Source organism: Lagopus leucura, unplaced genomic scaffold, assembly GCF_019238085.1.
Source record: "Lagopus leucura isolate 7727_CA_CO unplaced genomic scaffold, USGS_WTPT01 Super-Scaffold_100047, whole genome shotgun sequence".
NCBI classification, from domain to species: Eukaryota; Metazoa; Chordata; class Aves; order Galliformes; family Phasianidae; genus Lagopus; species Lagopus leucura.
Window position 1 is genome coordinate 2,380,610 of NW_024962293.1, and position 24,577 is coordinate 2,405,186.

The window sequence follows — 24,577 nt, forward strand, 5'->3', positions numbered from 1 at the left end:
CTGAGCTGTAGAAAAAATAATAATATTAAAAAAGTAAGATTCAGGAGGTTACGTGCTGAATAGAAAACTGTTTCCCCTCTGTGGTGGTCCTGTGGTACGTATGACTCTTTCCATCAGGGTTTTTCCAGGGGTTCAAATCAAGGCTCGCATCCCTTTGTGCTGGCTCATGCATAAACATCAAAAGAGAATTTTTTTTCTGGAAAAGAGAACCTAAACTTTATCACTTCTGTGTTCCACATTGCAGGCCTCGTCTGAGATGTGCAGAAAGCTCACACCAGTTTAAAGATACGTGAATACATGAATTCTGCTCTGTCATAACCACACGATGCCAAAAAGAGCTGCCGCTGCTTGGAGTGACTGACTGCTCATCTGATGGGTCTCAGTTCTGAAGTCCAAAATGAGATTCCTCTGCTTAAGGACTGGCTATTCAGAGATGCACTTGGAGTGCTGCGGCTGCTCCTGAAATCAGTGGGAACTGACTTCAAGCACCACTGAAACACACTCCTGGCTCTCCCAGGTGCCTTTTTTTAATTGAAGATGCTTGGATGTTACAAGGTGCCTCTAACAAGGTAAGCTGGAGATGACAGCGCTTTCAAAGTGCAGCAATTCCTAAGTATGACAAATACAATAGGAGTGCTAATGCTGTTTGGCAATTTCCTGAAAGGTCTGTGGAGTGGAAATTCAGTTCATTAACTGATGCTGATACCTCCAGAAGTCATTTCAAATTGTTTTTCTGAAATAAGACTTGAACCCGGGTGGCAGAGGTGAACCTGCTTTGCTAGCCTCCACCAGGAGATGTTAGAGGTTCAGAAGCAATATTTATATTCCCAAATCTCTCTCTCTTTCTCTCTCTCTCTTTTTTAAGCTTATTAAAATTAAAAGCATGACCTGCCACATCACATTACATCAAAACATGATGTAACTTCTTAATTTAAAAAAAAAAAGTTTTAATTTATGATGTTGCATTATGCCACAGAAAGCTTTTGTTTTCCCCAGAGTAACTATAAATTTTTAACAGCGACTGTTTATCCAGTATCTTTGGCAGACTGAAACAGTGAGCGTTGGCAAAAAGCAGATATTTAACAGCTACTGACGAACAGCTTATGAATCACCAGGCTTGAATCCTGGCACACATCTCCCCATAGGTATCTTCCTGAAACCACCCATCTTCCCTTCAACTCCTTCTAACTGCACTAAGAGCAACTGACTGATCCTGAGCCACTAAGTCTGATCTACTTCATCCTTTCAGGCCTTTATGTTTTTGGAGAAAAGTACTCTTGCTGGAAAAGAACAACTGAAATAGCATTCCAGGAGCAGTGTCCAGTATGGGTTTCCCAATAATTCCGAATAACCCACAAAAATATTTTCGTTATGACACTTGGCATCTGTGTCTTTCATTTACTGATATGAAAGGGATTTGGAAAGTAGCTTTATCTGTTTAGTCGTTAGATGGGGGAACTCTGGCATGGGCAATAGAAGATGTCGCCAGTTGAGCCAAGAGTAAGCTGCTCCAGGTCTGCTCTGCTGGTATCTTCCAGATGATGAATTCCTGATGTTTGGCTTCTTGTTCCAGATGCTCCTGCAAGGCAAGCTGGACTGTGCATGAAAGGCTGCGTTTGTTGGCCTGCACCTCATATACTCTGTTTACTTCTCTGGTACTTTTTGGGAAGATTGCTCTAGCTAATGGGAAGGGAGCTCAGTGGAACTTGGAACAAGGACGACTTGTCCGAACAAGGATTTTAGAGCCCTTGGTTTCTGAACAATTGCTTTATAGGGTGGACGGTGCGCCATAAATCTTTAGCGTAGCAGCATGGTCATATTGGCTTAACTGTCTTACTAAGACTGGACTTATTTATCCTACAACTGATAAAAGTCATAATGCTGTCAGTCCCTACTATACTAGCTGTATTCAGCTTTTACTGCTTCCCAGTTCCATGATCCATAGTGCACATGTGGGGTATAAAGCCTTTTAAAATCATAGCCCCTTAACTAAAAGCTTTTTCTGAGGGAGAGCGTGGTTTGAATTATATTGAGGACCCCAAACATCAATTGCTTTTGGGCCACTGGCTTTGAAATAGATCTGTTTTAGGCAGATATTCCTCTTTTGAAGGCGTACTTCTCTTTATGAGCCTCAGTGCTTGTACCAAACAACCTAACAGTGGAGTGAAAGCTACCTGAGTACTTCTGAAGTAAATGCTCAGCAAGGATCTCATCACACACAGCACCATAGGTGAGGAGGGGATGGGTTTTCTCACCACTGCTCAGCTGTTGCCTTCGGTGCCCTACTGAGAGCCAAACACAGGGCTGGCAACCATCCTTCATGAAGATCCTAGAGCAGTGTCTGTGTTAAGTGAACCTGTAAGACATGGCCTTGGCTCAGGAAAACATTCCTCACATCGCCGCCAGGACCAAGCACCTGTGACCACTGAGGTGACACATGGGTGACTCAACCTGGGCTGCTTTCCCTGGGGATCAGATCTTCAGAGCGGCCCAACAAGTGCAGTGCTGCCTGCACCAGCACGGCTGTCAGCAGGGCTGAGGGGTGCCCAGGCATCTGGTAACCCCACAGCACAGCCCAGGGCAGGGCGCTGCACCAGCAGGAGCAGGACAGGAAAGAAGAGGTGAAGGTGCTGGGTGAAGCCGAGCCAGACTCCAAGCTGTTTTGTAAGCGAGGAAGGAATTATCGTGACGGAATCTCCTGTTGACTTGACATAAGTGGTTTCAGGTTTTATGGCATCTTACATTATTGTTTAAATTTGTTTCAGGCAAGAAACATTCTTTTTAAGGTCAGGAATACGGATTTGTTGGATGCTAAGACACCTGAAAAGCAAGAATACAGATTGTAGGATGAATATTTTACAGACTAATTATTTAAATATATTCAAGTATGAACATCTTTAGATCCTAAATTTAGTATTCCTTAAAAATATAATCTCACAATAAAATCTAGCCCACTCTCACATTGTTCATACCATTCTAATTTTCAGTTGCTTTGAAAGGTTGCACTTTGGTTGTCGATTTGAAGTGCCCAGGCTAGCCTTGATACTTCTGCCCCAAACTTTAATTTTGGCATAGCACTTGCCCACATGTTGATGATGCTGCACAAATACATATACGTTCTCAAACGTGGCTGCACACGAGGGCCATGTGGGCACCACTCCGTGCTGCACAGAGGCTGCTCCCCACTGCCAGAGCCGCTCCGAGCTGTGCAGTCGCTGCCAGCAGCACACGGTGTGCTCCTTGGTGGGCTGTGAGTGGCAGCGTGAGCAGCCCTGCTGTAAGCAGCTGAGGGTGTAGAGGTGCTGCCGGGAGCAGGGAGCCTGTATGAATGTGAAGCATTAATAGAAAGTATCCAGCAGCAGCAGCCGCTGTTGTAAACTCATGAGTAAAGTGGATCTGGGCAACCTCACTGCTGTAACAGATAAGAAATCCAGTGGCTCCCTGAATGACTGGATCATAAATTACATTTTCTGCTCAGTTCTCCAAGTCTGCACACCAAGCTGAACTCAGATTTTAGGGGTGTTTTCTTTGGCACTGTAGACAACTGGATCTCAGAGCTTATCTCTCTGCTTGTACCTCTGGTGTCTCTGAGCCTTATGTCTCACTGTATCAGTGGAACAGGCACCTGCAGAAATGTGAGCCTGCCTGCATCTGGCTGAACACAGCGTGGCTGGAATTCAACCACACCTGCCCTATTTAAAATCAACGATAAATGGTTAATACCCTGGAACCGAGAGAGCTTCTATTACATTACATAAAGATATTATAGGATCACACAAAGATCTTTTGTCATTCATGGCATCGCCAAGCCTAATAAACAGCTTAAATTTCAATGTAAGCAGGGACACCACATTATCAGGTATTGGCTGGAATATAATTGCTGATCACTTTTTCCGGCCACCTGCCCTGCAGCATGGCCTGTGTCCCTGTGTCCCATTGAACCTGAGCTTGCTCAACCACACTGCAGCCAGAGAATGAGCACGTGTGCTGCACTGTGACCTCGCTCCAGCTCTTGTATCCTCAGTTTTCTGGAAGTAATAGGTAGGAGTCGCAGAAGAAATTCTTGTCTCAGCCCTCCAGGGTGTTAATCAAAGGGTTTCACACGGACCCTTGGCTCATTTTTCCAATTTGTATCCCTGTTACTATGCCCTCCACTAACCCGAACTGAATCTTCTCTAACAGAAAGGCCCTTTCGCAACAAGATTAAAAGCAAAATACTTTAAGTAATTTAGAATACAAATGTGCAATGAAATATCATCCTGGGTGATGCTATGAGAAGGAAGAGTGTACAGTACGCTTTATGTGCTTTTAGCTGCTCTACCCTACATGTGCACCCACTCTTGTAACCTTTACTGCTGTGCAAAGATGATCTGTCATTTCTACCAAATTTATATACAGACACTTACGCACTGAGGCTGCTTTGAATCCTTACTGCCCTCTAGAGAAATTCCACTAGAAAAGCTCAAGCTGACCAAATCAGCAAAAAATAATTGCAGTCCTAATCTTAACAACACCGGCTGTGTGCAGTGTCTGTCACAAGGTCTGCAGGCACAGAAATGAGCCTTGAAGACCCTTTGCTCAAGCCTCTCATGATGACCTGGAGCTGTGGCCAGGCTCAAGCACACATGTTCCATTTGCTCAGCAAAACCCGAGTTTCCGTTATCTGTGGGTCTTAGTAAAAAGAAAACGAAAAGATTTTAAAGAAATTACAAGTGCAAAAGCTGCCTGCCTTACATTCTGCACGCCAGCATGGGATGCTTAAATATTTACACTGTCCATCTGTAACTGCCCAGCATTGCTTTGTCGTTCCCTCCTGTCCCATCCCAGCAGAACATCCCAGCCTGGTAGATCTGAGGCAGTGCTGAGCACCTCCTGCACAGCTGTACCAGCTTCTACACGTGCAGCTGCCTGCTTGCATTTAGAACTGCTGCTGGCCCCAGATCATTTGTTTATATGATGTAATTCTGTGCAAAGGATTGCAAGAAGCGGCAAAAGACGTGGAGGTTATTCCATGGGGTTGGGCCAAGGCAGACAGGACAACAGTTGTAAAGCTAGCAGTGAATGATAGCGCACAGCAGCTAAGAATATATTCAGCAAACTGAGATCCTATTTTTACCCTCACACACACACACACACAAAAAATAAATAAAAGAGAGAGAGAGAAAAAAAATATATATAACGCGTGTGTCTGCATGGTGTATTTTTTCCAAACCAGCTGAGTCCCACTGTCCTGCAGAACCCTCCCCATTAAGCAGGCTGTCAGTGCCGGCTCCTTTCCGTAGCTCTGCCTTTTCATGCCTAATGGGGTTTGCCCCGTACCAGACAAAGCCTATTACGGCGGCGGATTGCGGATGACGCGGCTGGCGGTGGGAGCAGCGCGGCTCCCTGACGGAGCGCAGCGCCGTGCGTGCATCTCGCGGGGCTGCGCCGCGGGGTCCGGCCGTGCTGTCCGGAGCGGAGATGAACGCGGTGCTCGGGCTGAGCCCGTCCCTGCAGCGCTTGGAGCTGCGTCGGCACTGCGAGCCTTCTGATGCGGACGGAATTCCGAGGGCCGATAGGGGCGGACTGAGTTCCATCGCCCGCGGGTGTGTGCCGAGTCGGAGCTTCGCAGCCCTTGGGGTTTGTGCGGTGCAGATAGCGGAGCACCCAGAGTTGGGTGTTTAACAGTTAAGTGTATGGAATAACTGTAAAGCAGCTGTGTGTAGGGATGGAAATCGGCGCCCGAAGCCTGGGAGGGCAAGCAGAGGGAGGATGGTCATACACAGACAAAAACAGTGTAATTATTACTGCTGGTTTGCTACATTAGCACTGTGGGATCCAGGGTGTCTCTTTCTACTCGGATTCTCTTGTGTTCTAAATAAATCCGAGCGGGAGAGGAAATTCAGCTTTTGCTGCTGAGCTGCAGTGCCAGCCTTCCTACGGCTCAGTGACAGTCCTGAGCTGGGCATTGGAGCTTCCCTCCTTCACCAGACCTTTGCATCCCTTCCTGTTCTTTGTTTTTATAATACTTTGCTCACTGTAGTGTTTTGGGTCAGAAAGTGAAGAAGCAGCAGAATTTTTTTTTTCATTTCTTTTTTTTTTTTCCAGAAATTCAGAAAGGGTTCTGCTCAGTTTGAAGCAAAAAAAGAGGTAGCTCAGAGAGCAGAATTACCATTCCAGACATGGGATGCACAAATGGATGGAGGATGGCCCCTCCTCTGCACAGAGGCTTTGGGTTGTGACCATTACAGTCTGAGCAATCCATTAGCCATCCCACCACTGTTTAGTTTAAACTTCTTTTTCATCTTTTCATCATTGAATTTTCCTCTTTTCTTAGAATCCTTCTCACCAAGTTAACAGCGGAGACACCAACCTGCTAACTTCTTGGCAAACAGAGAGCTTTCCTATGGCCATGCCTGCTGATCCTAGAACAGGGGGGCACCTTTCCATGGCTTTCCCAGCACAAACCACCTGCTGATGTCTCTGGCATGTTTCAGATGTTTGTGTTCCCATCCAATAGGGACCAAACGGGATACCTGAGAGTATCCAACAGAGGCAGCTTTTCTTCATGGCAGTTGCCAGCTGCATTATTCAAAACACCTTACCATCGCGTGACTCTTGCACAAAAATGCAGTGTGCTGATAATATCCATTGCCTTTTTTCCTGCCTTTGTCTCTGCCATTATCATAATTCTGTCCCACGCTTTTTCCTCTGCTGAGCTTTCAGACACCTTCCTAATCAGCATCAGACACGGTGGGAGAGCGGGCTGTGCCGGCGTGGGTGACGTGTGTGCAGTGCGCGCGGCTGTGCCGTCAGCTGCAAGGGTGTTGGCACAGCCCGAGCAGCAAATGCAGCTCACTCTCTCTGGGAAAAACTATTTGATTTTTTATATAAACGTTTTTATGTGCACGTGTCTGTAGGTGTCAGATATTAATTTCCTTTATTCTGACTTTCTCACATTTACATCTGTGCCTTGCTCTGGGGCTGGGGCGGCTTTGCACAAGCCTTGCCTTTGAGATGCCACGGGACAGCATCATCCCGAGGAGAAACCGTGCTCCCAAAAGGTGCCACTGTCACTGCTTCTTGTCACGGGGCCCCAGGGCTGCTGTGATGTCACCTGCCTGCCAGCCAGTCACCTCTGTAAGGCTGCGGGTGGGTGTCTCCAGGTGCAGAGGGGTCAGCACTGGGCACACTGGGCTGAGCAGTCACACCACTGTCAGACCCCTCACCAGGTGTGCACCAGGAGTTTTTTGCAAGAACTTCATGCAGGTGGGAGCAGAGCTGGCAGCACACCCTGAGCCAGGCAGGGATGTGAGGCTGTGAGCCCAGGGAGGTGCTGCCAGAGACGTGACATTGGCCACCCCCGGCTGTTAGCCCCTATTATTTGTAATGCTGCTAACAAATCTCACCACTCCTTTTGATCTGTGTATGAGATTCTTTGTGTCTTTAATAGAGAAAGGCCACCTTGCCTCCCTCAAAGCCCTACTGGAGGCCAGTAGGGTTAGTCCATGCTATAAGCACAGATAAAAGGGGGGACAAGAAGAAAGAACAGGTCACGACGTGGCAGAGGTTGAGACGTTCAGCTTTAAACACTTTATGGGAAATTGTAAAACTTCTAAACATTTTAATAGATTAACTTCCCCTTTCAGTGGCATCAGTAAAACTGAATTATCGTCCTCGCTTTTAACTGATGCCCAGACCCAAAACTCATCCATCAGGGATCATTTGGTGATAAAGCAATCAATCCTGCCGTGGTGCAGAGGGGACAAACTGTGCAAGATACCATCACCAAATATCCTTTCCACCCAAAGCATTCTGTGAGTCTTTGTCAATGAAAGTGCATTTGTCTAGCCTTATCTGCAGCAGTATATGTGGAATACAAAGGAAGAAAGTAAAACATGCACTTGATGTACATGTGCAGATGGCAGACGTATTGCCAACACGAGGAGGACTGCCTTTCTGCCCAGAACTGAGCACAGTGCCTGATAACCAACCACTGCACCACTTCCTCAGGCACCAAACTAACAGATGAAAGCAAACACAACGCTGTCCTAAAAAGTGCTGCAATGTATGAGTGAGTGGGGAGAGCAACCTTGGTGACTTCAGCCAGAATCTCTAGCATGTTGGTCGTCTTTTCATCAGCACAGCGTGCAAAAGACATTTCCCCTTCACATTCGTGCCTTGGCTCCTCACCATTCACAGTATTGTTTATGGATGTTTGTTTTTCTGGTACTTAAAGATTTCTGTATGTGTTGAAATTACAGATCCGAAAAAACATGGAAAAAGATTTTTTTAAATGTCTAATCATCATAATCAACAATTGGATTTTATTAAGGTATGTATAATGTGCACAACTGTGATTTGAAGAAATGCCTTTATCATTAGAAGAACCCCCACTTCAGGTCAGAAAGTGCCCATTGCCACTGCAGAACAAATTTTTAATGAATTGTGTTTGAAAGAAACACACAATAACTTATTTCCTGAAACAGAGGGGAACGTTTAATTTCCCTGCTAAATGCAATAACATTTCTATATGGTTTTGCTATAGGGTAAAAAAAAAAACAACAACAGAATACGTCTGTTTCTCAGCCAAATATGGACTTTATTACGGCTGAACTCATTGCAAGTTTTGTGAATGGTGATGTGGATACTGGAGCCAAAGGAAACCTTTACCTACAGCTGCCTTAGGATTCCCATCAACAAACAGTTTGGGGCTAAATTAAGAGGTTCAGCGTAGCAGAGTTCTTCAAAGGGTTTGTGGTTGCTCAATTCCAATTAAAAGTCTATTGAATTGGACACTTAATTCCCATTTGTGTCCATGAAAATCTCTCTTCTGTAACATAGTGTGTTACAGTTCTGTGCTGAGAAGTGGCTGCACAGGAATGTATGGGGAACGCAGTGCATGTACTTACTTTGAGGAATAAGGAAAATCATAGCTATTATATCAACTGCATTGTATTTCCAGCATTTAGCAAATAGCATCTCCATAGCAGAACACACGTAACTAGATAAAGCAAAGTAGGGCTGTGTATGTGACCCATCACCTAAGTAGCCATACGATATTATGACTAGAAAAAATGTTGTAGATTTTGTGCAAAAGCAGTGGAATGTCTGTCTCTAAGCAGCTCATCCCGGGCTGACAGTGCAACACAGACCTGCTGGTGCCACATAACTGAATATATTTTTAAGGGAATTAACAGGGGCAGCAACTGCAGAGGGGCTCAGAAGTGATGACAATAGGAAATTCTGCAGGGAAGATGGTCTGACTCTGCAGAAAGTTACTGACATATGTAGGACACTGGAAATAGCCCAAGAGAAAACACAAATCCTATCTGAAGATCATGTGGCGAAATGTATCAGAAGGAATTACAGGAGATGAAAATGCAAAGGTTAAGCGCAGCACAGAATTGTCTGCCTCCTGCTGCAGAGAAAACTGACCGAGCACGTGCACCTGGTCTGAAGGGAGCCAGCAGGGTCAGAACTGCAGGAGACATAAGGGTCCAAAGCTGACATCAGTCTGAAATTCTTGTGAACCGAGGTGTGAGTCAGGCTGAAGTGAGCAGACCAAAACCCACCTGGAGGACTGGGTTTGGAGATGGACAACAGCACTCCCAGCACCACGTCACGTGAGCTGAAGGACTGCAAGATACATCCCTTAAGGTTTCAATTTCCCTGGCTGGTGCAGAGCAAGCTGCAGTCCGTGCGCCCAGGGCAGATGACAGCAGTCCCAATGGAAACATCATTTGCAGCACCTGCTGGCCGCTCTCATCGTCCTTCCCTCGCTGAGCACTTTCGGTGTCGGCTCCCACGTCCTCCCAAGAGCTGCTGATAGGAAGCAATGCGCTGTGACTGCAGCTCTTCCCAGTTCTCCCCATGCTCAGTGCTTGTGGGACGTTTCTAAAGATTATTTCTTCAGTGGTTTTGAGTGGTTTTATTGAGCCCACAGATAAACTTTCTTTAAAGAGACTCTGGGCTCTTAGAACAGAGCAGTAATTATAAGGAAAATGAATTGCATCCTTGAGGTGTGACCCTGCTGAACACCATTTGGTCAGCAGCAGTTTCAGATGCTAACAGCATGAATAAGTCAGACCCGATGGCTGAAGGATTATTCCTCCAAGCTCCCAGTCCGGTTCTGGCCCTGGCAGCCGATCGCTCATTCAGTAGAGGATGCTGAGCACCTCTTCTCTGCAGAGCAATACGAGGTGCAATTCCTAACGTGACTAATGAGTCACTGAGTGGTACAGACCTCTGCCAGGAGTTTGTTAGCAATGGAAAGGAAGCTGGAGAGACAGAAGCTTACCCACTGACATAGAATATGGCATAATGTATTCATTCTGCCATCAGCAAATGGAAAGGCACAGACCTATAAGCAAATACGTGAAAACCTCACAGTTAACACAGATGCAGCAAAGGGAAGCATGCTGAGACAAGGAAGGTGATTCCTCCATGAAGTCAGCCAAGAGGCTGATCGTGGTGTTCCTTGGCTGTAGGTGCTCGTCACCTGGGTGCAGCCTGGATGCCACCCACAGCATCGCAGAAACAGTTCGGGCCTTTGGAGCACAGGGCCTGTCCCCATTGTGCCACTCCATGACTGCACTTTCTCCAAAAAGTGAGACAGGAGGAAGGTGAGGAGAAGCCTCAGAGCCTCCGAGAGCCTGCAGGAGCATCCTGTGGCCATAGGCTTGCTCCTGCCCTGCATCCTGCCAAGCACTCAGCTCATAGCCAGCCTGCTTCGTTTGTTGTCAGCAGTGTGCAAGCAGTACCTGTATGCACGGGCTGTCATCACATCTTATTCCAGTAGATCTTTCTGCAGACATCTTGTTTCTCAAGTTCCCCTGGCCCCTGTACAGCTCTTCCTGAGATCGACTGTTCAGTGTTTTTAACTGTATTAGAACTGACTTCTTGCCTCTGTGCATACAAACGATTGTAACTATCTCTGTTTATCACCAAGACAGATACATGCACTAATTAGATATTCCCTAATACATGCAACCAAATCCCAAATGTTTTGCAAGCCAGAGCCTCCATGGAGCTCCTCAGCATGGAGCTTCCCTGCAGGGAATGCTTCTGGAGCACTGCGTCCTGCTGCCAGTAAACTGTGATGCTGAGGGCATGAACAAATGAATGCTGGTCACGAAATCACAAATAAACACTCTAGTGAGGTGTGATGGTTTCTAAGTATGAAATCAAACTGTTGCATTGTCACAACTGAGAGGTGGAACAACGAGGCAGGAGGGCTCTGTGCACACTTCATTCCCGTTTGTGTCTCTCTTGCAGCACAGCAGTGGTGGGGCTCTCTCTGGTTCCTTGGATGTGTGCAGGAACCCCCGAGAAATGGAAATGATTCAGGGGAACTGATCAAGATCAACAGCTATTAATGGACATAAAGTGTGCAAATTTGCACAGCACTTTTGGGACAGTTTCTGTATGTTATTACTCACACTCAGCTCTACACTTCCAAAAGCACTTTGTTTCCACTTAATTAAATGAGAGCCAACTTCTTCCGAGTGCTTCATGCATCCCACCCCACTGTGATGGCACTGCAGAGCTCTGCTGGGAATCTGGCTCCAGGGGCATGTGCTGAGCACTTGCAAAATAGGGCTCGTTGAGATGTGGCAGGCTGATTCTGAAATGATATCTGGAAATCTGCTCGCAACATTGGTAATGACTCTCCATTTGCATACACAAAAGCTGACTTTTGGCATGAATATAATTTTCTTATTCCTTCCCTTTGAAATTCTGATCCAGATTGTCTAGACAAGTCATAAGTCTCATTTGTGCTTAATGTTTTTTAATTTATTGTTTTACTTTGCTTTCTGATTAATTTGGAAACATCTCTTTCTTAGTGAAGATCTAGTGATAGAGGGTTGGAGTTTTATGGGCTTCTCTCCTAATCCTGCTGCTCTGGTCCTGCATATCCTTCAAGTCTGCTCTGAAGCTCAGCCCCATAAACCTAATCCTACCTACTGGCGTGCACTTTCAGACCTACAGTTCATCTAAACACAAACTAGTGTGCATCTGCTTTCTATTTCTCCTTGTACTTTTCAATAGTAGCGCTGCAAATGTTGAAGGAGGTGAACCCCGCAGAGCTAAAAAACATTTAACCATGCCGTGTATTTGCTGAGCAAAGACAGCATGGCAAGGCACCGAGACACCTCCAGCGGGGTCTGCCTCTCGCTTCCTCTCTCTCTTTCTTACTCAAAATACAGCTTTTACAAATACGACATCTTAAAATTAAAATGTTTGTTCTGAAAGTAATAGCCAAGATCATAGAATATTTATGTGATCATTAATATTTGAATTTTGAATAATGCATACTTATATATTTCCACAGAAGAATGCAGTGTGCGTCATGCACCGAAGTCACGCTGTAACAGGAACAGAAGCAGCTGTGTTTGCATTGCCCACTCACAGGTATGTAGTATCAGATTATGCTGTTAATTCTCTTTGTCTCCTGGAAATATCCGTGTCAGACTTTCGTCTCTTGCACACACAGGAGGTCCGCATTCGTAGCAGGCAATTCCAGATGCAAAGAAGTTCTGTGCACTTTGCTGTTAATTCTGTAGCATTGCCAGCACTGCTTTTGTAATTCACTCTGTTTCATTTGTCGCTAATTGTGTCTGCTTCTTCCCAAAAGTTTTGTCTCTGGGAAATCTAAGCCACGTCTTCCCTCTTCATCTGCAACGGTGCATCAGTGTGCAAGGACATACGACTGCATATCAAATAGCACTGCCATGCTCTGCCATTCACCATCACTCTTCAGGATGCTGATGAATGTGCTGACAGACAAAGGCTAATTGGCAGACTGTACGGAGTCAGTTTTTGATGACACAGTAGAAATAATAGGAGATGGAGCAGGTAACAAAGAAAGTTTAGAGGGAATAATAATAGAGAGATAGACAGAGAGCATTTCATGCAAAGAGAGCACACAGGCTGAAATACAGCAGGAGGGAACTGCAGGGCCCCAGGAATGCACACACACACACACACAAAAAGGAAGCAGGTAAAGGAGAGCAAACTGCATTTAGTGCTGCTACAGCAGAGAGGGAAAAATACTCTGATATGAAGGTAGGTTTGCAGCTGAACTTTCAAAACTGTGATCTCGTTCACTGCAATGTTTGGTTAGGGTTCCTGAACCTGAACCCATCCTCCTGAATGCCTGGAGCCTTTCATATTCCATCCTTTAGGATTGATAGGCCGTGGTTCCACCTGATTTTCACCTTGAGAGTTGGGTGCACACAGTTTATGAATGCAAGTGTGGGGCATTCGTTGGCAAGACAATAAATTCATTGGCAAGCATAATTACAGTCGTGTTTCTTGTAAGGCCACTTGTGAGTGGGCCATGCTGAGAGCAGGGAGGCTGTGGGGATGCAGTCCCACATGCTGAGGGCTGGAGCTGTCAGTGTGGTTCCTCTGGCACCAGCTCCAGGATGGGGGGGCTGAAGCACAGCTGCCACACAAACACCTGAAGGAGGAATCTGATGTGAGCACCACCCAAGAGAGATGTTGCAAAGCAAAACAAAGCCACTAAGTTGTCCACAGACAGTTCTTTGCAGCTGATTGGTAGAGGATTTCCTATGTTTAACTCTAATTAAAAGAAGATTGGCAATCTCTAGTGCATTCTCCCATTAGAATCCTTGTGTATATTTCCGAAGCTGAATTTTGAGCCTTAGAAAATGAGTCTGAAATATTGGCTAACATCAATCACAGCTTTTCCACTCCTCTAAAGCTGAGGATACGTTGTACATGTAAGTGCCTACCAGCGAAAACTTGGGAGGGTTTACCTGCTCGGTCAGCTAATGGGTGTAGCTGGCTGAAGAAGAACATGTGCACTTCAATCAGTTGAGCCTGTAGCTGAAACCTTTCGCCTCGGTTTTTAAAGGGAGCCAGAGTGCTTGGCTGCTCCTTCCCCAGCATAATCCCACTGAGCCCAGCAGGCTGCGGCCAGACAACGTGTCTGCACTGCTGACGGCGAGCTTCCATCAGGGATTTAGACATCTCCCCGATCTAAACTCTGCTTGTAAATAACTGCAGGTGAAATATGCACCCATAATTATTGTTTTCCTCACGAAAATGTTGGCATTTGATCCTTCCCTTTCCATTTTTTCCTTCATTATAAAACACAAACATGAAAAATATACCATTGCACCCCACTCTGTGTGCAGAGAGACGCTTTACCCTTTAAGCCTCAGAAGGAATATCATGCCTAAGTAAATGACCTAATTACTGCGTGTGCGTTCAGTGTGTCCCAGGTCAGTGTGCAGATATATGCATAAAGGCAATAGCAGCTTTGGGAAATAACCTTCTTGATTATAAAACAGCCATATACATGTTCTCCTGTGTGTAAATGTGTGCTGCTGAACGAAATATAATCACACGGCCTTGCTGATGGAGTGCTGCAATGGATGGGGAACGCGCGTGTGTGTGAAGGAGTTTGGTGAGCTGTTTGTCTCCTAAATCACAGACAGCATCGAGTCAGTGCGAGTTAGCCTCTTAAAATCTGACCTTCGTGTTGCCTATAATTGTCCTTAAGTTGGGCCATTTATTGGAGAGCATAACGCTCTCCCATAAAGACAACCCGTGCACTTACTTTTATTTTGCCAGTGTCCATCATTTGGGGAGTTACTGTTAGAACTGAGCATTTGCTGTTGGTGGAGGTAGCTGAGGAGTCGTGTCTTTTTCTCCTCTCTTGGCACATGAATCGGCGTTCTAAAAATTCACCATAGTAATCACAAAATGCTGCTGCAAAGAATGACTTGATAAAACCTTTTGAGATTTCAGCCTACCTCGTCCCTTTGTTTCATAACTAGGAGGAGTATAATGAATGCAAAAACTCGGTGAATAGAGCTCAGCAGGGCCTACTTTTTTCTCATGACTCCTGTGATTATAATAATTTGATTTTATAGGTGTCTATCCTAAGACCCCAGCTAGGGAGCAATCTTTACTGAGTCATGAACTTTCACATCATTAAATCTCTCCACATTTATTTTAAACATATCAGAAGTGTCAAATAACTTTAGATGTACTAAATTTTATTTGCATTGGGTGAAATGAAGTTCAGCCACGTGGGAAAAGAAATGGAATCTTTTCCTGAGCGCTCAGGAAGGAGGTTCTGCTCTCGGATCTGTGCCATTCGCCCCATAGGGCGGCACAGCACGTCTCCCATCGAGGCCAGGACACATGTTTACAAGGACGGGAATCTGAGTAATTTCCTACCCGTCTGAAGGGAATATTAAGCCCTTCTGTCAGTGGGAGGCGTATTATTTATGTTCCTTTTTTTTTTTATTATTGTTGTTGTTGTTGATTTCAAAAAATATTTCTTTGTTGGTTCAACGCTGACTCCCGATAGAAAGTGATGAAATGCCCAATATGTTAAAAAACCTTATCACTAAATCAGAAGCAGAACTATAAATTTTGGCTTTTGAAACCGAACTGACTGTTGAGGATCATTTTGCTCCTGAAATATTACAGCAGTGATCAATTTGCTGTAAAATTAAGCAGTTTAGCTCTGCAATCTATAGATGGAAAACATGTTGTTCTTGAGCAAAGTTTATGCCCTGCCCAAGGGATAAATTAAACTTTATGGGTAAGACATGCATTATTATATGCTTATCTGTTTAACATATCATTCTTTTCCACATCAGTATTATAAATATTTTTAATCATGCATTTGATCTCTTGTGCATACAGTAACATGGTAATTCCCCCTTCCCCCTCAAAAAATATGACCAAACAAAGTTAATTCATCACAGAACAGGGGAGAATTTTCTAATCTTCCTGAGAAATATGCTGAAGATGGAGGCAGAGGCGCTTAAAATTGGGGCTACTTTGCAATCATTGAGTGGAATACAGCTTTCCTGAAGGAAGGCTGTAGGTACGTTACCCATCTTTGGTGTGGTTGTTACTACTGAATATTTCGAAGTCTCTAATCAGAACCATGGGCTGTGATCTGAGGCAGTTCATTTTAGAAGTTTGGGAAAGCAGATGATTCTACACCTTTATAACCTTGTGACTGGTTTTGTACACTGCTGCTGGTTTCCTCTGAAAGGTATGGACTGGAGTCAAAGCTCTCGAGCGGCTGCCGGGTGCCTTCCAACCACCAGCCAGGATTGTCAGTCATCTTCATATTTATTTTCTTCTTCTTCTGCTAATGGATAAAGCGGACAGACTCAAACCCCCATTGCTAGTTAATTCATCTGGCCAGTTTGGATGGGAAGAGTGAACAGCAAGGACATCTCAGTGTAGCTGCCTATCTGCACACCAGTTGCCTTCAGCATCAGTCACGATGCTGCCATTGTGAATACTCCATGTCATGTTGTTCTGTGTGGAATCTCCCCCATATGCAATTCTGAGCTGAGTTACCTGAGATCCAACTGATTTCATCTGGAACTGTACGACTCCTTCACAGAGCTTTGAAAATCTCAAGCATGGGTCCTTGTAGTGTTTGTTGTCTTCATGGCTGACAGCCCTTCTCTGCCCTTACCACTGCTTGTTTCCTTTCAGTCACACATATCATCAGTTTTCTACCTTTTGGTGCATGCGTACCACTGACACTGTTTCCAGCCTCTCAGTCTGATCTTGTTTCTTACGTTCTATTTTCTGTAGCAAATGCTGCCATGTTTTTTCTTATCCAACATGAGTGCTTTAAATACGTACATCTTAGCCTATAGTGAAGTCCATCTATAATATGCTCCCATGTGAATAAACTTTTTTCCATTGAAGGCAAATATCTTAATCTAAGAAAAGGGAGGAAAAAGATGAGGGATGGGGAGAGTGGGCAATGCACCTTCCTTCAGGGTGAGATCCATCCCATCGTGGAGGAGGTGGGCGCTGCGCTGCAGGGGACAGGTTGCCTCATCAGGAAGATGAGCGAGGTGGGGATGAGCTGCTGTCCTCACTGCGGCGCAGTGGGGATTCATCAGTTGATGTTTTGCAGTCCTTGGAAGTTGTGAAGAGCCATGCAAGTGCTGAATGTTACTCTTGTTTCATCCAACTGCTTTACGCTCAAAAGAGCCACTGTGGGGAGCAGTGCAAACGTGTCCCTTATCGGCGTTCTCAGTCACCGCGAGGGATTTCTGCACTGTTTGTGCTTCCCAGAGCACTGCTGAGATGGATTCGCCGTGGCTGTACAGATGGGCCGCCTCCCCCGGCTGCCTGGTAAACTTTAATCCCATTTGTATAAAATCCCTTCTTAAATACAGCTCTCCAGGGCAGGCACTGTCTGTGTGATCTGTGTTCGTAAAGCTCAGCGGCAGCATCCTGATCTGCGCCTCGGTGTCCTGGATGCTGGCACACAAAAATAAAGCAACGCTGTATAAAAATGTTACTCACCAAGCAGGAGCTGAATGGAGGAAAAGAGGAAAATCCTGAAGATAATGAAGCAAAAGTAAATACTGCGCTCCAAGATACCAGAACTGATCGTGAGAGATGGAGAGGTGATACACAGTTATGCTGTGAGAACAGGTTTTTATTTGTGCACCAGGAGGAATCGTTTGGGTTTACACTCTGTGGTACAATCAGTGAGGAGAGGTGAACAAAACTATTTGACAAATGAGCAGACAGTAAAACAGTGTTCTCTGGAGAAGCCTTCTGGTGGCAAATACATGGGGTAAATGTTACAGCGCAGAACCGATGGGATTTGTCCTCTGTGAAGTCCTCCCTACGTGACCTGCCTGCTCCACTCAATCCTGGTACTTGTGTCACTGCCTACAAGCCTGGGTTAGTGCAGCAGGATGTTGACAAAGACCTCATTCCATGCATTGACTTCCATGAAAATTTGTTGCAACCTTCTCTGAGAACTGGACTGAAGGGGCAGAGAAATCCTTGGTGCTGCTCCCTGTCGCTCGGGGTGGAATGAGACAGAGGAGGTGGTTCCGGGACTCCAATATCTCACACAACTCAACTACACTTGATTATTATTTGCTTCTCACAACCTGAAAAGAAACCTACTACCAGATTTGTCTGTCTCAACCCTGCTGGAGCTGAATACTTTCATACATATGTATGGATAGCTTAAGTTTTTATGAGCATAATTTGGGCTTTTCAAAATAGTGACACAATAACAAAGCAAAATTGAGACACGCATGTAATTTGAATACTGATTTGGTTTTATCTCTTCCTGGTGCTGGCACTTTTGATGCTTCTCTTTTCCATTCCATCTCCTTTCTCTTCTGATTTCCCAATGAATGGAATTAGCTGTGGGTGCACTCGCTGCTTCCACCAACCAAGTATGAAACCTGAGGAAATCTGAATCTGTGACCTCCCGAAGAGTTTTGGGCAGTTACTCATTTGCTGTTAACTCTGAGTTTTCTATTGACTTCTTAAAGATGTGTTCCCATCCCCTTCTCCAATAGGAAAATGAGCACCGTCAGACAGCTCTCACTGTGCTTCTTGGCATTTTTGGTAACATCAGCCCTGATTTTTATTTGCAGCCATGCAGCGTTGCAAGGAGGTCATTGCAAAGGATGCCTTCTGCCTGCATCTCAGGGCAGATGCCCTCAGTGTTGTAAGCAGACTCGGGGCAATGTTCACCTTAGAGTGAACAGAAAGCACTCCACCAACCATTCACTGGTTCACAACATTCAAGTCCACATCTGCCTCTGATGCTGAGTTTTGCTGTTACTAAAGAGTCCTCTATTATGGGAACTAGGTCTAAGGAAGCTCTGCCATATCTCCTCGCCCTTTGTTGAGGTGTAGGAATAGCAGGCAAAACCCCAGTCCCACCCCGTCTGCATGAAAGCCCAGAGGCACCTCACATGCAGCTGCAGCCAGGTTGGAACAGTTTAATGCTGTGGAGAATTTGGTCCTAAAAATTATTCACAGAAAGTACTCAGTGAATAATTTCAAAGAGAAAATTAAAAAGTGCTCAAGGGCAATCTATGAAGAACAGAAAAAGGGGGTTAAATTCACCTAATAAATTATTTGCAGATTGAATAATTCATGGAAAATACAAGCCACATATAGAAGGATTTGATTCAGAATGTCAACCTACTCTGCAAAGTGCAGCTACCTCAGAACGTGCCTTTCTCAGCCACCAGGATGGTGTGTTACTGCAGCTGGGTTCCCGTCAGGAGCCAGATGAGCAGTTCCAGCTCTGTGTATCCATCAACCAGCAGCACGTGGTGACGTGGAGATCTGCACGGAAGATCTTGTAAGAAGTTTATTCCACCCGTTTCTACTGTGGAGTTCTTGCACTGGGCAGAAACTGGCACACAGCTTTCGTCACAGCCATGTTCCCAACATGGCAGATATTTCCCCATGTTTAAACTTTCAGAATTTGAGCGGAGCTTCACTCAGTTGTTTGAAGTTAAGCAGATACGTAGACTGTGTGCAGTGATACACGTGTGTATCATTTGCTGATTGCCTTATCATTTGACAAATGGCTATGTCCTGGACCTGCAGACTTAAAACCACTCTTATATAAATGTAAATGAACATCTAAAACCTTCTTGAAAGCTGTTAAACACTTGGCTTTGCCTTGTGGCAAAGAGTTGTGCTCAGCACAAGCACGGCGCTTTGAACATTGGATAACATTCTCAAAATGTTTATGAAAGCGGGTGAAAGCATGAGCACACGCAGTGGAAAGCCCAGCATTTTCATACATAAAGTAGGCAACCAAAGAAGCATATGAGAATTCGTAAACAGAGATTTTAAAAGAAATTTAATAATAGACTTCTTAAACTCCCAAATCGCTGTCAGAGCATGTATATGTTCAAAAACCTATAAAAATATTTTAAAACAATGTATTTTCCTTTTGCTTGGCTGCCAAGATCTCCATTAGGAGGTTTGTGTTTCCTTCCAGCATTAAAAGAATATCTCTAACATCTGTAGCAATGAGTGGTGAGGAGTGTCAGGTCTGCTTTGGAAACAAGCAGCGCCATTTGGAAGGGGAAGATGTGAATGATGACTGCGCCTTCTGAGAGCAGCCTGCTGTGCAGCAGGAGGTGTGCAGGGCCTCTGGCAGGGCTTCGCTTTCTGAGTTTGTTCTGTACACCTCTGAGGAATGCAGTCAGGTACGCAGGACTTGGTCAGTGGAAAAGCACTGCGCAGAGATGCAGGAGGAGGAACGCCACGTCTGCTGGGGGCTGGGGAGGGTCGCCTTCTCTGTTGCTCTCTGTGTGACGTTGGCCCCTCTGTACTTCATTTCTACGCCAGTAAATAAAAGCAGTGGCTTTTTCTGATGCCTTAGTAGCTGTCAGTGTACAGGTGGGTATACTGCAATTGGCAAGTGCTCAGGCACCACGATAAGGGAGGTACCTACAGCTGTAATCCAATGAGCAGGATCTTCTCATTGTAAATACCCTTCAAAAGAAAGTCCCCGTGTCTGATTTCTGGCTGAGAAATGTCATCTGATCTGCAGAACTGACAGAGCCAGAGCAATTCACAAACGCTTCCCAGCAAAATGACCTTGCCCTCTCCATTCCAAGAAGGAAACACAAACAATTGCCATCAAGTGTTCAGAACTGAGCAAACAATGCCCAGCGGTCCAACAGAGCTGAGTGCCATTCTCCTTCTTCCTAACACTGCGCCGTCCCTTGTTAGCATGACGGCTCTCACAAATATTCCAGGTTGTCCCAAATTTTAAGTGGAAAATTCCCTTGAATTCTGCAGGAAATAAAGCAGCCCGGGGATCCTGCCCCTTCCTTAAGGAGCCATGTAAGCAGGCATGAGTGACGCTCAAGCTTGAAGACGACCAAAAGGGGGAAAAAAATGACCAAGTTTCCAAGCCCTTTGGGTGCACCTCAGCCTCACCACTCACTGCCCTGCTGTGCATCCCAAGAAATTCCTGTTGGTGCCAGCAGCTGGGACAGCAGTTGGCAGACAGCAGCAGAGGCGTGCACACAGATCGCCCGCAGAGACACGGCTCCTCGAGGGGCTGTGCCTGCAGGGCTTGGGAGTGGGCTCCTGATGTTTGTGGGGCAGACAGAGGCTGAAATCTACAGTGGCTGAAAGGAAAGGTAATGCACTGCTCCTCCGCCTGAACTGCAATGGGAAGGGGGAAATATCGGTGTTAATCTTGCTACTCGAGCGTGAATCTGTGTTATATTTTGCTTAGCTTCTTCTGCTTGTTTGTAATTGTATCTCTAATAAACATATGGTTTTATACTTATTATCTGCATATAGACTGACTCCAAAATGTTAATTCATCCTTAATTAATTTTTTTGTGTTAAGGATACACCCTCAGTGTTATTTTAACGTAGGGCTTTTTTGTAATGTAATGATATTTAATTTGCATTAGCACAAGTGACATACAATAGATCATGCTATTATCATGATTGATATCAGATGAACGGGCATAAATTCAACATTATAAATTGAGCCTATAAATGAAACTATTATTTTACAGGAATTACTGTAGTAGAAAGGCTAAGGACCCTCAAGTCAACCTTAGTCAAACCCACTCTTTAGACTTTTATATTTTATGCCTGCAATTTGTGCTTTTGTGAAAGCCCATAACTGGCAAAAAAAGTCATTGGAAGTCTATTAATTATAATAATACTATCCAAAAAGCTGCGAGGGCTTATTTTTGTGACATCACTCTTTGATTTCTTACTGCCTTAAATTATCCCTTTGTTGGCTGGGTGAGGGTAACAGTCATACTTTTGTCATTAAATATAAGGAGTTTTAAAGCCTGATCCACCTTAGCTCTAATTGATATTGCTTTCATTTGGCAGATAGTGACCTGATTTATAATTTAAATATGCATCATTATATGCACCTCTTCTGTATAATGAAAAAGCGAAGTTACTCTCATCTTTTCCTGCAATGTTAACATCAAGGAAAAGTATCTTTCTTTTTTCCCTTTTATACTCAGAGCCTAATTGAAAACTGTTCATTGAATTTCAACATGATAGAAAAGTCTTTTTATCTCTCAATTTGTCCATTAGCTATTATAATTGAGGTATCTGCTACACGGCTGAATTGATATTGTTCTTGTTTAAATTCTGGGTTTCTCTAAATCTCCTATGAGGCATCAACTAAAAAAATATGGGTTAGGAGACATCAGCTAACAGTGCTGCTGAGATGGGACGTTAGACGAGCACTGCACATGTGTAAAGCTACAGAAAGTAGGAAGTCATCTCATTTTACTGGGGAACGTGTTGCATAATAATCTTAACAGCAGGACCATAAGGTTTGCTAATTGCCACATCTGTTTAACAGCTGTCAGATGTTTGCCATATGCTGCCATCAATATTACAGCAGAGTACATTACGGGGAGTTTTATTGTGTTCGACTGTTATTTATTTGCCACAGACATTACTGCAGCCAGTGACGTCTATTTATGTTAGATCACTAATTATATTTTAAAAGCTGCATGTAAAATCCCTGTTTTTCAGCTTCTTTAGGCCCTATTTCTGATGATGTAACTAATACCTTTTTCCTTACAGATCTCTGGACTCATTTAGAAATTTCTCTCTTCGTCTGGTAAATAATTCTTCAGTAGAATAACTTATTTATGCTGTTTTTGAAGGGTATTTCTATACCCAAGTTACGTTTTAATTGTGTTGTTTGCAAGAACTCAGAAATAATTTTCTTTTTCAAAGAGCCCTCATCATCCCCTGCTTTTTTTTAACCGGTGCACAGGTGGCTGAAAGACAATTCAGTGCTTACAGCTAAGGATGCTGGATACCTTCATCCCAGGCCCCAACCTGCCCTGTACCCTGTACTACATGACCTTGATTCATTATAGGACCTCAGTTCTCATGTGCCCATCTGCAAGCTAACAGCTACTGTACAGCTGTAACTGCAGAGCTGTAACTGCAGGGCTCACTCATTGAGTGTCTGTAGGAAGAGGAGGTGATGCAGCAGCATCAGCATTAAGGCACAGAAATAGGGCTCACCTTTGCTGGTCTTCTCGACATTCTTTCATGCTTTCTTTAAATGACCTTTCAATTGGTCTCTGCATTACTTTCCTGTTACACGGAGCTGCTGCAGCAGTGAAATAGGAAGCAGAGATTGACAAAGTGCAGAGTAGGCAAAATATGCGTGAAGTGATTTAATATGAGTTGATAGGTGTCACTGATCTCTATTATAAATAGACTGTGTGAATTCCATATGATGTATTATTTATCTATTGTAGATGCCTTTTTGTTTCATTAATAAAGCTGGAAATCAGACATATACATTTCCAATGATGAGGTTTTGGCAATACAAGGCATCGTGGTATTTGTCTGCAATTGCTCAATTATTTTGATGATTTTCTTCGTCTTTCTCTATAAATAATTAATGCTTGAGACGTTTGCTCAAGATTCTTATGATTTTAGCTCATTTGTCCAGCTGAAGTCTTTTTTCCCTCTCTGATGAAAGGAGATTCATGCAATGTAAGGACTTACACTTCGACCTGACCTTTGCAACGCTGTGCTGCAGCACACAGCTTGGGTGCTCTGACTGAGGTTTGTGAGGCTTGTGAGGTCTGGTAACTCCAGCAAAACTCACTTCAGCAACGTGTGTTCAGTTTAAATCTGCTTCAAAGCAGAAACTCATTTGCTCTTATTCTACCTGCAGTTAAAAATGTTCCCCAGGTGCTTGAGAAAGTTAAAAGCATACATAGGTAGGGAAGACTTTGTGTTTCAAAATCCTGAAGCGAGCAGCAAGAAGCAGCCAGCAGTGCCTCCTGCCTCCTCTTCCTGAAGATGCTCAAGCCAAGATATCCTTGAGGACGTTAATGTTTAAAACAAAAGACAGAACCAGGGCTGGTGCCGGGCGCAGGTCAGCGAGCCCCAGGCCCTGCAGGGACGGATGGCAGCGGCGCTGGCAGCACTGCCTGCAGCAGGAGGTGCTGTGCTGTGCTCCCACGAGATCTGCCTTCCCAGAACGCCTCCATCGGTAACTGAAATTTGTCTGCCTTCTGCATTTGATCTCCTTATTTTCTTCTCATATGCCTTTTTAATGCTGTTTGTAGCCATTTCAATTATGTGATTTCCTTATCTGTATACCATTGAGAATACTGTACAAGACTTTATAAACAGCTACTAAGTCTATCTGCCTGTCATTTGGTTTTCATTACGTGAGATAACAATCCTTCTCATATCTTATAAGAAGATATAATGTGATTGTTTCCAAACGGAGAGGGGAAAAAAGTCTAGTCTGCATTATACTTAGCCTGGTAGTATTTGTAATGTTGGTGGTGTCAGCACAATCTCCAACATTTTTTCCTTGCTGTGGTCCAGGAAGAATTATCTCTCTAGTTTTTTGTGTTTGCTGCTATCTGCTCTTTTTCTCCATTTTAGACACGGTGAATTTCTTATCTGGAGCGTGGTTACGTGGCCATGGATTTGCCTATATTCAGTGTGATCATTCCTAACTGTTTCGTGGGGCTGATACACTGAAGGGAAGGATGAGAGGCAATTGTCAACAGCTCACTGTATTAAATATGGATAGATATTATTCATGTAATTTGACAGTTCTTGACTTTCAGCTGTATAATGACAGTGAAACGGTAGGAATTTCAGCAGCCGAACTTCTGTCTTACTTCAAGATAAGCTTATCAACTGTAGCCTGAATCCATTCAACTCATAAGCAGATCAAAACTCGTGTCATGCTGAACTGTGGCACTGATTCCCACTTCCTGCTGTTGCTTTACTTGTCCATATGGTC

General features: G+C 44.5%; 1 long non-coding RNA gene across 2 annotated transcripts; it reads left to right on the forward strand.

The window, feature by feature from the left end:
- The first annotated feature begins 260 nt into the window (after positions 1 to 260).
- On the forward strand, positions 261 to 23,930 carry LOC122187468. Of its 2 annotated transcripts, none has more exons than XR_006181325.1 (3): positions 261 to 569; positions 12,314 to 12,393; positions 22,369 to 23,930. It is a non-coding gene; the product is annotated as an uncharacterized LOC122187468 (long non-coding RNA). The 2 variants fall into 2 exon arrangements; XR_006181324.1 differs by lacking the exon at positions 22,369 to 23,930 and adding an exon at positions 18,907 to 19,003.
- The last annotated feature ends 647 nt before the right edge of the window (positions 23,931 to 24,577 follow it).